This window comes from Mauremys reevesii, linkage group 3, assembly GCF_016161935.1.
Source record: "Mauremys reevesii isolate NIE-2019 linkage group 3, ASM1616193v1, whole genome shotgun sequence".
In the NCBI taxonomy this organism is placed as follows: Eukaryota; Metazoa; Chordata; order Testudines; family Geoemydidae; genus Mauremys; species Mauremys reevesii.
In genome coordinates, this window is record NC_052625.1 from 116,615,064 (window position 1) to 116,630,549 (window position 15,486).

General features: G+C 38.8%; 1 protein-coding gene across 1 annotated transcript in view; it reads right to left on the minus strand.

Annotated features, from left to right (window-relative positions):
- The window catches only part of NKAIN2 (sodium/potassium transporting ATPase interacting 2), a 746,352-nt gene that overhangs the window by 196,573 nt on the left and 534,293 nt on the right, over window positions 1-15,486 (minus strand). The window lies entirely within an intron of this gene.

A 15,486-nucleotide genomic window follows, 5' to 3' on the forward strand; every position in this document is an offset into this window, starting at 1 on the left:
ATTGACTAAACCCGTTATCCTATCATACCATCCCCTCCATAAACTTATCCAGCTTAATCTTAAAGTCGTGGAAGTCCTTCGCCCCCACTGTGTCCCTCGGTAAGCTGTTCCAGAATTGCACTCCTCTGATGGTTAGAAACCTTCATCTAATTTCAAGCCTAAATTTCCTGACTGACAATTTATATCCATTTGTCCTCGTGTCCACATTAGCACTGAGCTGAAATAATTCCTCTCCTTTCCTGGTATTTATCCCTCTGATATATTTAAAGAGTGCAATCATATCTCCTCTTATCCTTCTTTTGGTTAAGGAAAACAAACCGAGCTCCTCAAGTCTCCTTTCATACGACAGGCTTTCCATTCCTCGGATCATTCTAGTGGCCCTTCTTTGTACCCGTTCCAGTTTGAATTCATCAAGCTTTGTTTGTTTGTTTTACTGGTCTTTTTTCTTATCTAAAATTAAGAATGAATAGATTTTAAAAACCCTGGTTGCTCTAAATTGCTGTTTGGGGGTTCTTTTGTGCAAAGGAATTTGATTTCTTGGAAGTTTTCTTCTATTTGTCACTTTGCAGTAATCTTGCCTTACAGAAGCTATCTGGTCCACTGACAGATAAGAGCATTTCCACCGTGTCCATCAAAAATCTGGAAAGTTATCAGTGCATTTTTCATACTGTTATACCATAATCTTTCTGCAGAATGGTTTGCACTGGCAGTTCTGCCAATTTATTGATCTCAGTTGTCCTGTGTAGCCACACAATACATGTGATAGCAGTATAAAGGCACAGCTCCTTCAAGAGGTACAGTACTGGTGAGAAGGTGCTCCCTGTCTCTGAAAAGCATCCCAAAGTGCAGTACTCTGGAAGTGGTTATTGATTCTTCAAAAGGAAAAACAGAACTCCAATATCATTTTTGAGTAGGGATATATAGCTTAATAAGAACTTCTATAGACCTTATCTATGGATGGAGGAAAAAAGAGGCAGGGTTTTTGTTTGTTTTTATTCATTTTACTGCTTTAATCTTGACAGCATCTTTGCAGTCCTATAGTGATATAGGGCCAAATTCTCTGCTAACATAACTAAGTTGGCTTCAGTGGAATGAGATCAGTGAGAATTTGGCTATGAACTTATTTCTTTTAGGTTTAGGAATTTCCGGTAGAGGACACTTATCCTTGTTTAATGAAGGCAAATGTGCTCAAGGAATGCTGTGCTTTAAACCTGGGCTTTAATCATTGTGAAAGATGAAAATAAAAAGAAGTAAAAGGAATAAGCAGTAATAGTGTTCCAGATCAACGTATTTTACCCTAGGATACACCATCTCTTATGCAGATATCATCATTTATCCTGACTGACACACATCCGTTCTCTGAGTTTCAGGAAAGCATTAACTCAACTCCCTGATGCCAAATTAGGACACAACTAGAGATAAATTCAAGATGCCAAATTTGGATCTAGATGCAGAGTTCAAGTACCCCAAAGTTCACAAGCGCTGAGATCCAGAATTTTAAATTTGTCCTATTATAATGAAGAGACATTTGCAAAGATCAGTCTAGGAACTGGGTTTGTATTTCAGATACCTTCTGCCTTCAAAATTTGGGAGGGATTAAACCTGTGATTTTAATTTGGGCCAATCTCTAGACAAAACCCAGCCTGGACAATTTGATTTTCAGTTAAAGAGTTTACTGAGTTTTCTTCAAAGTCTCAGTCTGTGCATCATTTGGTTTCTGAATCCTGCAGTTCCTCTCAGTCTCAATCCCTGGATGCTTCTTATCTTCTGTATTCCAATAATGGGACACTCAGCAGGTGATTCTAACTGTTGAACAGATTGCTTTCATGTCATCTCAGTTTATGCTGTGATCTTTCAGCGTCAGGTTGCACATAACTATTCTTCAGTTCACTACACTTACAGTTTGCAAAAACTTACTCAGCAAGAGAAATGAAAAGTGAAACCATGGAGCTAATTAAATTTATGTCGTTTGCTACATTTTCATCAACACATAGCAAAACTACTCTATAGTAGTGGCCATCTAATAACATTGGGCCAGACTGTGAAACCATTATTTTTGTGCAATAAGGTATTATTCAATGCGAGTATGGGTATAGCCATCTGACCACTGAGAGATTCACATTTAAAATTCAAATGCCAGAACTTACATAGTCATTCTGTTTAACACAGAGTTTATTTTCTTTTGTGTGTGTCGGGGGGCGGGGGGAGAGAATTCAACATCACCCTCATTACTGAATACTCTAGCAAGAGAAAGGCAAGATTCTTATGTTCTCTAAAAATGATGTTTAATATTAGATCTTTAAAATGTTTTATTACTTATTTTGAGGGTGTTTGTTGAAATCTCTTTTTGTGATATAGTTACAGGTATGTCTGAATGTTGCATTCCATACACAGAAATAAATGTAATTACTAAAGACTAATATGCTGGTCCTTCCATAGCATGACTATATTTTGTAAAGAATATCCCTCTCCTAGGGCTCTACATTCCAATCTTCCCCAACTCCACTGAAGTAAAATAAAAAATGCAATGTACTATTATAGAACAGACACTTACCTGGACAGATTACTAGCGTACTTCTTCATATTTACTCCTGGTTATCAAGGAGGACCCAAGTTGTGGAAAACAGGGAAATACCTCTATTTTTTAATAATGTGTACCTGTCTGTTTATGAGAGGTTACTTGTGATGGAATTAGATTAAAAGGGGTTGTTAGTTAGAGGCACTAAGCAGGACAGGCAAAACAATGGCACATCTAAGATTACTGGAGGAAACCATGGGGAAGGTGTTAATTGGGGAATACCCACTATCTGGCTCCATCCCAGCTAGAATGGTTGACTTTTCCCAAGGCAAAGCCTAAGATCAAAGGAAGATACTAAAAGACTGCCCACAGAGCATCAGTGAAAACTGACAGGGAGATGCTGCCACAAGCAGTGTGTAGCTTGGTCCACAAGAGAACAGGGAGCACCAACTCTAGGTCATGTCTACCTAAAGTCTTGAGGGGAATGGCAAGCTTCAGTCTGACAGTATGCATATTGGTCTCATTACTGTTTTTAATCCATTTCTGAGAGTGCTGTGCACCTTTGGAAAAATAAATCATTCTGTTTTGAAGAAGATGCTTCTTTGTTATTGTGTACTGTTACTGCCCACAGACTCCCAAAGGAAAATTCTTGCAGGTGCCAAGCTCACTGGACCTGCAAGGTAATATGGCTGGCAACTGGGATGGGAGTTGTCTGTAACCTGGAGATCCAGTTAGAGAGTGGTTGTATTGTGGGGTCACACCCCAAACAGAAGTAGAGGAATTGTCTTGTCACTTGAAAGTGATACACTTAGGGGACTGGAACAGGGTAACGGCAGCCAACCCAAGGGCCTGTGACACAGGTATCTCAAAACAAATCAGAATGGCGAATGAATTTCTGATCTGCGGTGACACAAATTTCTGATCTGCTGAAAATCAAACTAAACCTAAAAATCTAACCAGAGGCAGGCACAAAAGAGGAAAAAACAAAAATCACAGAGGCTATTCTGTTAACAAAGGTATTTTAATTGTGTTTTTCTGTTGCTGGATTAGATTAAAGAACAGAATTGAAATTTATTGTACTGAAGAGCTGCTCCATTCTCCTTTAAAGTGCAGAACACTTTGTATTGTTATTAGCAGTGAATCAAAGTCAGATTTCAAGCCTCAATTTATGTGACTGTACTTTTACTATTCTATTTTATAATCATATGCTTTGAAACTTGAAGCCAGCATGTTTAATTATATTACCATCATTTTGTACATCTCACATAAGCAATAGCATTAGTGCCATCAAGCAGAATTAACACACAATGCATGTGTGAACTCATACCAAGCTTGCTTTAGATAGGGATTCCCCTTTTATGACCATTGTACAGCACAGAGACAAATTGCATTATTTGAGCCAAATTCATCATTGACTTCAGTGGAATTACACCAGGGATAAATGCAGTCCTCTTTCTATGAAAGACTAAAAGCCATTGGACAATTCCTGAAGTCTTTCTTTAGTCCTTACACACATACTACGGTAAGGTTGAGATTTAAGAACACAAAATCCAAAAGGTTTAGAATCAAGGTTCTTATGGGAATTTTATCTTTAATGCATTCAGCATTAAAGGTCCAATCCTGGAACCAGGGAATGCAGCAGTAAGGAAAGCAATGTCCCTTTACCGAAGCCTAAATCTGCTCTGCACTAAACTGAAGTTCAAGGACAAGGGATTGCAGAGGAGACCTACTCTTGCTATGTGCTTAGGAGCCATAGGATTGTTCATGGTGGTGGTGGTAACAGGAAGTTCTTCTAAACGTACCACCTACTGCTTTAGCAGCTTTCCATAGATTCTAATCCTTCTGCATCAGTTGGAGCGGTCAGTGCATTTCACTGAAAGCCTAAAGTAACCCTGCAGAATTCCTGCAGGAGAAAGGGAAGGTCATAGATTCTCTCCAGCTGTCTCTCTGTAGGGGGTTGATGTGAGGGTAGCTCTGTGTCTTTCGTGATTGCAAATGGATCTTTGAGAATCTTTCACCTATCGGCCAATAAGGGATTCTCTCTCTTATGTCTGTATGGCCCACTCAATTTTCCCAACAGCACTAGGTTAGGAAGAACTTTGCTTGTACCCTGCTGGGACATTGGGCAGGCAACATCTCCTTGGGGGAAGAGGTTTTCACAGTTACAGGTTCTGCTCCTGGAAAGGGGTTGTTGTTGAACAGCTGTGAAGGTGCAGAGTGGCTACCACTGGAAGCATGTGGAGGCACAGGATCTGCATTAGCATTGACTGTTGTGGAGCTCACAGAAAGGGGCTTTCATTACAAAAATACACACAACTGTACAAAGCACTATTCAGCAAATAAATATTTTACAAATTAACTATGTGGAGGTTGTGATGAATATGCAGTGCTTGTAATAATGTATTAATACTATATGTTGGCTTAGTTATTGGGATAGTGTTTCTATATCTTGCTTTAATTATTTGCCATTAGTAATCTGTCAGGCAGAAAAGGAGATGGTGGCTCAAGATGGACACTTATCAGCTGGCTCTTAAAAATCCTTAAAGGATAATGCCAGAACTATTAATTCAGACTTGGCTTGGTCCCTGCTGGAGACACAGGAAGAACCCACGGGGTGGTGGTGGTGGCAGTATCTGGAGAAACTAGGCTTGCCTAGGTCACCATCATGGGATGATAACACTTTAGGTCAGACAGACACATGTGTAGGTTGTTTGCTGTTCTAGAAACTGTTGTTCTCTAAAGCTTTGTTCCATTGGCTAATAAACATATTTGTTTTAAGAAAGCTGCTTGTTACTATATCACTGGTCACAAGCACCTGAAAGGAAGAAACACTGGTAGCCAGTCAAACCTGCAGGGTGACAATGGTTGGAGAGGGTAGTGTCACCAGGTCCTAGTCTTAGAATGAATAATCACCCAGAGACAGATAAGTGTGAGAAGACTAATACTTGAGGGGGTGAACTCAGAGACAAGAAAGGGGACAAAGGTAATGCTAGCCCTATAACCATGACAGAATTAAACACATAGATCATAGTTTGGATGATGTGCTGTGAAGAATGATTCTAGCCATGAAGTGAAGTTGAACAAATGCAATATTGAACTTGCAAAAATGTAATAATAAGCTTAAATTGTACAATGCGAACATTCTTATGAAATGCAAAGTTATTTTTAAATGATAAAGGTTTTATGATGGGTTTTCAAAGTAGTAATTATTTGCCTCTCTGTATGGAGAAAAAGATTAACTGTAATAGGGTCTAAAGACTGCTGAAATTTCTTAAGAATATATAAAATGGAAATATTTACCAGGATAACAAATACAGCAACTTTAATTTCCTCTTGTGAGGACAACTGGTGTTGTTTTATATAGAGTTCTCTTAAGTGTTCCACATAAAGATGTTTCAAATAAAAATAAAATGTAGCTTAGAAAGTAATTTTAAATATTTATTGATATAATTAAATTTTATTCATGTTCTTTATTATTTGTATTAAACATTCACAAGGATTCACATCCCTTTTCATCTTTATTAGATGTGTCATAATTTGTTACGTATTTTCATGAACTGATGAATATGAAATGCTTAAAAGCATTCTTTTCTTTTAGTTATAATGACTTTGTGGGGCACTATTAATATTTAAATAAGCATTTACAGTTGCTGGTTGAAATCTTTTCTACCATTTTGCCTAGCATACAGTACAAAGGCCATTCTTTATATAAGGGAAATAGTTTAATCTTCAGGTTCTTTAGGATGATCTGTTAAATAATATTATTCCAAGCAGTATGTCCAGTGTCCTAGGAACCTCTCACACAAATTCATCTGTATGTTCTGATAATATACGATATTGTAGTCAATGTATATCCTATATCCATGCCTCCACTGGATTAATCTGTATGTATCAAACACTACTATTTATTATGGATGGATGAATTGTGACTCCAAAAGTTAAAGTTAAGTTGAGTTTTTGTACTTAAAGAAGGGATTGAACCTCTTTGTTACGTATGAAAAATACAGCATCATTCTTCCCCAAATTACAACATTTGTTCTTTGACTACAGAATGAACTTTCTGAGAAATTACAATTAAATCTAGGGTTGCCAACCTCCAGGATTGTCCTGGAATCTGCAGGAATTAAAGCTCCATCTTTAATCAAACTTTGTCATATGATGAAACCTCCAGGAATATGTCAAATCAAAATTGGGAACTCTAAGTAAACCTCAATAGTGATGGCAGGAGGGAGGAAGAAAGCGGAAAGTGTACATGCATGGAGGTGTGAAAGAGGCAGGGAAGAGGAATTTGGGGTGCAAGGCAGGCTGTATGTAAATTATGATTTAAAATAAACAAAACATTGATTTTTATCATTTAAATCAGATTTTACATTTTCATGTTCTAGTTGTTCACTTCCAATTTTATTGTCTTAACTTGCTAATTGTAGATGTTATTTGCAACTGATACCACCTTCTTTATTCATTATACATTTTCATATAAAGCTGCAATAAGCAAAATTGTAAAAATTGTAAAAATTGACTTGGAATATACCTTGTTAAGGGTGGGGCATAACCGTCACCTCTAAGTCAGGATGAATGAAAAGAAGTGACTGAAATAATAGTCTCCAAACCCAAAACACAGGCATTTTTCTCTGCCCCAAACAAAAGCAAATGTAAAACTGCCAAGAAATTTCAATGACCTGAGTGGAGGGCTTCACTGTGTATTGTTTTGACATGGGGGTGGGGAGGGTGTGTGCTATGTGGCCCTTAGAGAAGCTGAGAGAAGATTGCATCAAAGAAAATAAACTATCATCAGTTTCTCCTCCAAACTGGAACAATCTGCAACACTCTGACTTTGACTAGCTGCTGGAGTCCAAAGGGGTAACAATACATAAATAATTTAGGATAAATTACATAACAGGGATATTGTAATGATCCCCAACCAAACATTAGAAACTCAGGAAATTCAGAGTTAAAGGTAACCTTAAAAGAAAGGCAGATATGTTAATATATGAATGCACAGTTAGGGCACTCATACAACCTTAGTTCTGCCCTATAGCAACACCCAAAAAAGAGAAAAGTCTAATGTGGCTTTAAATATCAGTTTAATCTGGAACCACAAACACTAAAAAGCCTTAATCATAATAATATGGTTATTGCTTGGTGGAGATAAGTTTCTTTAGGCCCCCGCGCAATTCAGAAGTAGCAGAGGGCAAACCTCAACCTCAAATGATATACTAATAGTTTTATGTATGTAATATCTTTGGCATGGTCTACACTTAAAACTTATACTGGCATACTTATGTAGGTAGGGGTGTCAAAAACCACACCTCCTATTGGCATAGTTCTGCTGACAAAACCCCAGTGTAGGCACAGCTATGCCAACAGAAAAGTGTTACTGTCAGCACAGCTAACTTTGCTTGGGATGGTGTTCCCACACCTGCAGAGAAACTCCTTCCGTTGGCGTATGCTTTGAGGAGGGGGTTGGACTAGATGACCTCCTGAGGTCCCTTCCAACCCTGATATTCTATGATTTTCTATGCTGCATCTATGCTGGTGGAGATGCTGGCATAGCTATACCAACATAGGCTCAGTAGCAGACTATGTAGACAAAGCCTTTATCTCCTAAAATAGTGAGGGTAAACTGAAAAAAAGTGGGCTGTTTTGATGCAGAGGGTTTGGCTTCCACAGCAGAATGAACTTGCCTTGAACACACCAACCTCCTGCAAAGTGATTATTCGTGCATTTCCTGAATATATTCAGCTTGGATAGCCACAAACAATTTTTGCTGTCACAGGCCAAGCTTGCCTTGTTTTCCAACCAAAGCAAAAGTCTTTGGCTATTTATACATTACTAAATGAGTTCAAACTTAAGCCTCCAATTAAAAGAGAGATACGTAAGTGTATCTTGGCAATAACACACTTACTCAAGAACATCAAGGGTGTTGTATTTTGGGATTTAGAGTCTTAATACTATGTCCTAGTTCTGCTCCCACTGGACGCAATAAGAATTTTGCCATTGATTACAATGAAAGTAGAAGTTGTCCGCTAGTACATTAAAGTAAAATGAAGACTTAAGCTAAGTAATATGACAAAGTGACTGGAATATAAAATCTAGTTGGCTGCCACTCCAGTTATATTAAGATGAGCTCTAAATACTCCTTTAACCACACTACAGTATAAATGTCTTAATTTTTCTGAATAGATTTGCCTATATATTTCAGGAATATGAAAGCATTTCCTGTACCAAATGAAAAACTGCAACTCCCTCCTATTCCATCTCAGCCTATATAATCACTTATGTACTCAGAATTAGAGAACAGCTCTCTTAGTCCTTCAAGTCAGAAAAAACAGGAACTAATTCTCTTCTTTGGTCCAGAAATTACTCCATAGTATAGTAGATATTGTTAAATATAATGCTCACATAGGAACAAATGCAACATGCTATAGCTGATCCTCCTGATTCAGAAAGTAAAGGTGTTTCTATGGGTATTTTTTGTTCAAATAATAATAATAATAAATGTACAGATCTCAGAAGACACTATTTACAAACAGAAAAACTTAAGTACATCATCAAAATCAAAAGTACATCCAAAGCAAATAGTATCCAGTTTGTCATGGCAACCCATCAGCAGCCTAATTGCATGACACATACATTCAGAGGAAACTTGAGAGATGCTAACACAAGTGTCTGACTGAGGTCTCTTAGGAGACAGGTGTTACTGTTGAAAAAATAGCCTTTATGGGTAGAAACTGGAGTCACTGTGATTGCTGTCCAAAGGGAAGATGGCAGAAAATATTGCTGGGGATTGCACAATAAAACCCAATTTCTTCAATACTGAAGGTAGTAGTTTAACATTATATTGATAGTACAAATATTATGACAGTATAAATTCCCTAAAATACTTTATGAGAAAGAACCATAAAAGAATTACAGCAGGTCTCTTCATTTTTAGACTAACTATGAAGCAGTTTTTGCCTATTTCCATAAAGACAACAAAGCAACTATTTACTTTGGTATGGGCTACATGACAGGTACAGATGCACTATTATTATTACTAATAAATACTATAGTTTGTTATTTAATAAAACATTAGTACATAATTTTAATAATCATAGATCATTTGCTGTGGCTTTTATTAAATATGTAATAAGCTGAAGCATTTGATAAGCTTGTTAGTTGACTATCATGGCTCTTTCATGACATCATCTTCATCATTCATAGCTATCCCCACAAATGAGTCATCAGCATTGTCAGAGAGCTGATCAGTCAGTATTCAGGAATATGCTCCTTTTAGAGGCAGAAGTACCATGCACATTTGTGTTTAAAGAAATGCCCTTAGCTTTTCAAATATCAGAGGGTAGTTGTGTTAGTCTGTATCCACAAAAACAACGAGGAGTCCTGTGGCACCTTAAAGACTAACACATTTATTTGGGCATAAGCTTTCATGGGTAAAAAACCCACTTCTTCAGATGCATGGAGTGAAAATTACAGATACAGGCATAAATATATATTGGCACATGAAAAGAAGGGAGTTACAAGTGGAGAACTAATGTTGAAGGCCAATTCAGTCAGGGTGAATGTGGTCCACTCCCAATAATTGAGGAGGAGGTGTCAATACCAACAAAGGGAAAATTGCCTTTGTAGTGAGCCAGTCACTCTCAGTCCCCATTCAAGCCCAAACTGATGGTGTTAAATTTGCAAATGAATTGTAGCTCTGCAGTTTCTCTTTGAAGTCTGTTTTTGAAGTTTTTTTTGGTTGAAATATTGCTACTTTTAAATCTATTATAGAATTAATAGATTTAGGGAGACTGAAGTGTTCTCCTACTGGCTTTTGTATGTTACCATTCCTGATATCTGGTTTGTGTCCATTTATCCTTTTACATAGAGACTGTCCGGTTTGGCCAATGTACATGGCAGAGGGGCATTGCTGGCACATGATGGCATTTATCACATTAGTAGATGTGCAGGTGAATGAGCCCCGATGCTGTGGCTGGTGTGGTTGGGCCCTGTGATGGTGTCTCTAGAGTAGATATGGGGACAGAGAAGGCAACAGGGTTTGTTACAGGGATTGGTTCCTGGGTTAGTGTTTCTGTGGTGTGGTGTGTAGTTGCAGGTGAGTATTTGCTTCAGGTTGGGGGGCTGTCTGTAAGTAAGACTGGCCTGGCTCCCAAGGTCTGTGAGAGTGGGATCATTTTCCAGGATAGGTTGTAGACCACTGATGCGCTGGAGAGGTTTTAGCTGGGGGCTGTACATGATGGCCAGTGGTGTTTGCAATCAGGAAGAAAATGAAAAATCCCATTTACTTGAATCTGAGAGAGAAGGTTTTTGCCTGTTCTTTTAAGAAGTAGCTGTGCTTGTCAGAGAGAATTTATTTGCAATCCAATTCACAAAACTTTTAAGCACCGGCATAAATTGTTTAAATTGGTTTCCGCAGAGCCCACTGTATCCTGCTACAGTACGCTTTCTGACAGCAGGCTTAATTTGCTTGGAAATCAAAAGTACAATCCACATCCTTTCTGCAATGCAAAACATTGTGCATATTTAATGAGCTAACATTTTAAACCCTTACTGTGTAAACAGCACCCTTAAGGTTGATTGGGATATGATTTAAATGTAAATCTTTTTCCCCCACTGTTAGTATCTTTCAAAATACCATTAAATACATTTTATGGCAATTCAGCTTAATACATTCGCTAGAAGAGGCAAGATAATTAAATATGTTTTTCTTGTAAAATTGCATAAGACTATCTAATTTTATGAACACAGGTTGCAGTGCATATTTATGTGCATTGGAAATTATCCATTTTGTCAAAATGTAACATAAAAACATCTATATAACATCTGATAATACAGGGCTTGATCGGCGTCAGCTTCCAGATGTCCTGTTTCTAATTTTGGAGTGCAAAACAAATGGAAAACAAAACAAAACAAACAAGTCAAGGTTTCAGAACAAGTTTGCTCAGTGAGAGGTATATTTCAGGGTAGTCTACTCTCGAAGCCCTCTTCATGGGAGGTATCAGACCACGTTTATTTTTCTCTGTTGAAGTTCATGCCTCATCTTTACACTTGCCAAAAGATTCATTCATTAAACCATGGTCATTTTAAGAAAATAGACAATTTAGATACAAAGAACCAAACTCACCCCCATGCACTACTTAGTGTCTATATTTGAGAGCTTAAGTTGGACTTAAATGATGCATGAGGTTTGTGTTAGCCCTCTGCACTATGGATTCAACCAATGTTTTTCTCTGACTTCCAGGTAGCTCCCTCTATGACAGATGAACCATCAGAAATGGCTTCTTAGATCCAAATACTGGGATGCAAAAGCCTAAATTGTTCCTGAAAATATCTGTTTTTTAATCTAGTGTCTGATCTAGTAGGATGGTGCTCTGCTAGGTGCAGAGCCTCTCCCCAACAGGAAATCAAACAGGCATTTTATATGCATAAGAGTTGTGGGATTGAGGCCTGTGCCTTTAAGGGCTGAGCTCCCCAGACAGAGTCTGGGCAGGGTCTGTGAAGCTCTTGTTGTTGTGCACAGCTAGCTGAAACCAGGAACAGGATAAAGGAGATCTCTCAAAAGCTCCTTAAGCACTGAGTACTCACTAAACACCATATGGTACCAAGTATAAAAAGGAACTGAGAAAAGACCCTGAGTGGAAGAACAGAGCAAGCAGAGGTGAAAGTAAGCCGGTCCGGTCCGGTCCGGTGTACCGGCAAGAGCCAGTACGCTGTGCCAAACTGGAGTGGCTTCCGCGGTGGTGATTTAAAGGGCCCAGGACTCCAGCCACTGCGGGGACCCCCGGGCTCTTTAAAGGGCCGCTGGAGCTCCGGCAGCCAGGCTCGGGTGGGGATTTAAAGGGCCCAGTGCTCTGGCCACTGCGGGGAGCCCCGGCCCTTTAAATCACCGCCAGAGCTCCGGCAGCCGGACTCGGGTGGGGATTTAAAGGGCCAGGTGCTCCGCGGTGGCCGGAGCCCCGGGCCCTTTAATTCGCCCCTGAATCCCGGGGCTCCCAGCCGCCTCTGCAGCTGGGTGCTCCGGGGTGATTTAAAGGCCCCACCTCTTCTGGTTGAGGCCACGCCCCTGCTCAGGACTCCAGCGTACCAGTAAGTCCTTTAAGTTACTTTCACCCCTGAGGACAAGTTAAAAGCCCCACAAGAACCAGCACTCAGGAAATGTGGAAAACAACTGGAGAAAGTTTAAATGGCACTTCACTCTGTATCTGTAAGCAAGGTTGCCTTATATCTGACAATAGCTTGTTTTGAAGCACTTGATGTGTTTAATAGTTTCAGTTAACTCTGGCAGAGGCGGTTTACAAACTACATTGCAAAAATTTGAGCAGTAGTGCACCCCATGTAAAAATAAACAATCAGAGAGATGTTTTTAAACAGAGTATAGGAAGAAGAGGAAATCATAGAAGAGTTTGTGACTGATCTGAGTCCCTGATAAGAGACTGATTGGGATCTGGAACAAAAAACTAAAAGAGAGATTACTAAGAGACCAGAATTAACCCTTGACAAAGTAATTAGAATTTGCCAAGCAAAAAGAAGTCACCCAGTCCTGAATGAAGCTTATGGAGTGTGAAGAGTTCTCTGACACTGTAGACCTGAGAGAGGATCCAAAATGCCACAAGAAAAGGTACCTGAGGCAGAAAGGCATCTAGAACTCAAAGCTGGAGTCCACTAAAAACAGAACATGGAACTGCACACATTGCAGCAACCAGCACAAGTCATGACAATGCCCCACATATCAGAAAAGATGCAAGAAATTAAATGGATGACATCTCCTTGCAAGAGTTTGCAAACACCGGCAGCCTGTGCACAGTATAGACCAGGGGTAGGCAACCTATCGCACGGGTGCTGAAGGCGGCACGTGAGCTGATTTTCAGCGACACTCACACTGCCTGGGTCCTGGACACCAGTCCGGGGGGCTCTGCATTTTAATTTAATTTTAAATGAAGCTTCTTAAACATTTTTAAAGCCTTATTTACTTTACATACAACAATAGTTTAATTATATATTATAGACTTATAGAAAGAGACCTTCTAAAAACGTTAAAATGTATTACTGGCACGCATAACCTTAAATTAGAGTGAATAAATGAAGATTCAGCACACCACCTTTGAAATGTTGCCGATCCCTGGTATAGACAAAAAGGATGATGACTACACCAGTAGCACAGAGGAATTATTCATAGGAGCCATGGACAACATTGTAGCAGATGATGATTTAACTATCACCCTGAGAGCAAATGGGACATTTAATAAATTTTAAGTTGGACACTGGGCACAAGTGTGTGAAGCCCTTTGTCTTATCGGGGCGGGGGGTACTCTTTGGATGGGTAGGGGACCAAACGAGAGAGGAAGAGATTGGGGATGTCTTCCATAGGAAAGCTCTTAGTAGAATCCCACAATTCCCACCCCTAGGAAAATTGCCCTCAGAGGAGTTGGATAGGCTCATTATTTTGGGAATCAGAGTGAGTAGGAACTCCAATAGAAGGGGTATTCTCAGTCATTGTAGGAAAACAAAGATGGAACCCCTTCACTTATGTATGGACCCAAAATAACAGAATAAGGATGTAAAAAGGGAACACTTCCCACTACCTACAAGGGAACAATTTGGCTGATACCAAATATTTTTCTACACTTGATGTGTCACAGCAGGGTTCTGAGAGATCCCTTAGAAAAACAGAGTACATGTTTCTGCACATTCCACACCTCTTTTGGGAGACACTGTTTCCACAGACTAAAACCTGTTTGCTAGTTTCAAAGTAGATTTTGTAGATTTAACAGGTGCACCCAAAGATATTCCATCTTAGATCCCATGTACACAAGACTGGCCTTGAAAATTTTCTCAAGGGAAGAGAGATTTATGGTGGGATAAATACATACTACAAAATAATGTACTATATATTTTACTGCTATAAAATTCTTAATAAAATGTAAAGTTAAAAATAAAATGGTGTCCTAACTTCCAGCAGGAGAAATATAACTCCTAACAAGAGTTTTAGTTGTTTTCTCTGATTCTATGAACTTTAATGAATTCTTTATCTCATTTAAAGAACAGGAGTACTTGTGGCACCTCAAAGACTAACAAATTTATTTTAGCATGAGCTTTCGTGAGCTACAGCTCACTTCTTCGGATGCATAGAATAGAACATACAGACAGGAGATATTTATACATACAGAGAACATGAAAAGGTGGAAGTATGCATAACAACAGGAAAAATTTAATCAATTGATGAGCTATCATCAGCAGGAGGAAAAAAAACTTTTTGAAGTGATAATTAAGATGGCCCATAGAAGGTGTGAGGAGACCTTAACATAGGGAAATAGATTCAATTAGTGTAATGACCCAACCATTCCCAGTCTCTGTTTAGGCCAGTGTTAATTGTATCTAATTTGCATATTAATTCGAGTTCAGCAGTTTCTCTTTGGAGTCTGTTTTTGAAGTTTTTTGTTGCAAAACTGCCACCTTTAATTTAGTATATGTATTTATAAAATTCTCATTTAGTATATGTATTTATAAAATCTCTCATCACTTTTGGGCCCAGCACAGTAGACAAAATATCCATGAACTTCTGAGATGGGTTTGGTGAGATGATGGCACACAGTTTAAGAAGGTGAATAGAACAGAAATCAAAGCAGATGCTAGCTCTGCAAAATCAACTTTGATGCAGAAGTCAAGAGTCACACATGTGGTGTGAATTTGTGTGAAAAAATTATACCAACAATAAATAACTTTAAAACATTTGGTTATGTAAAGATTTCATTCTCTCTGTTGTTTAGATTTATTTATAATTAACAACTTCTTTCCTCTCCCCCTTCCTCATTTGCCTGGCCTCACCTTCTCAGATTTTCCTGACCATTCTGAAGTTGTGCCCACAAGCCTCTTTCCCATCTCTCCTATCGTCAGGCAAGAGCCTTTTGGTATCGATTATGTCTGCTCAACCACTCTTTCCATCAATCAGCTCTGAAGATAGACTGATT